Source organism: Photinus pyralis, unplaced genomic scaffold (assembly GCF_008802855.1).
Source record: "Photinus pyralis isolate 1611_PpyrPB1 unplaced genomic scaffold, Ppyr1.3 Ppyr1.4_LG3b, whole genome shotgun sequence".
Classification (NCBI taxonomy): Eukaryota; Metazoa; Arthropoda; class Insecta; order Coleoptera; family Lampyridae; genus Photinus; species Photinus pyralis.
Window position 1 is genome coordinate 22763556 of NW_022170510.1, and position 1021 is coordinate 22764576.

Consider the following 1021-nt stretch of genomic DNA (forward strand, 5'->3'; position numbering starts at 1 on the left):
GCCAAGAATAGACCCTTGCGGCACACCCCTAGATAGTTCCCTGTACCCAGATGACTTACCCATTAAAGTAACACACTGTGACCTGCCCGTTAGGTAGCTATGAAGTAATGAGGTAGCATTAGGAGAAAGACCTGTAGCACGTAAGATGGAAATTGCAGTTTGATGATTAATTGTATCGAATGCTCTACTGAAATCCAAGAGTAGCAATATGGACATCTTGTTCTCATCGTTAGCTTTCAGTAAATCATCCGTAACATTTAGTAGTGCAGTGGTGCAGCTATAACCAGGCCGAAACCCTGATTGATTGTCAGGGAGAATGTTATTCTGGGTCAAGTAACAACGTAGTTGGCCGTCCACTACCTTTTCGAAAACTTTTGACAGTACGGGCAGTAGACTGATTGGGCGTCAGTCGCTGAATTTGTCTGCTTTAGCTCCTAATTGCTTGTATAAATAAGAAAGTTGGCACTGCACATCCTGCACAAAACCAAATTTGGAAAGGGGCACTACATTTGCTTTTATTCCAAGTGGCTATGTATCAAATTTCATTTGAATGCCTCCATAAATAAGAAAGTTGGCACTGCGCATGCGTAAAACCAAATTTTGAAACTGGCGCTAAATTTGCTTTTCAAAGTGCATATGTATCAAATTTCATTTAAATACCTTCATAAATAATTATCGATGAATTGCTCCATTATTAGAATTATAAGGATGCATTAAATAAAACGTTGAATGTTGCTGTATACTTATAATTGTTTTTACGTTTTCTTTAGGTGCCGAAATCGATAACCTAAAGAAAACGTAATAGTTATTTATGTATTAAGGGCATAATAGAGATGTTTATAATCTCGAGGGCGACGACTTAAAAAGCTCGAGGGCCTATGGCCCAAGAGCTTTTTAGTCGCCCGAGAGTATAAACATCAGTTTATGCCCTTGGTACATACACAATTTTATGTTTTACAAATAGTTTTCTTCGTCAAAATTCGTTTACAAAATAATTCATTATGTTTGATCGAGTATGCGT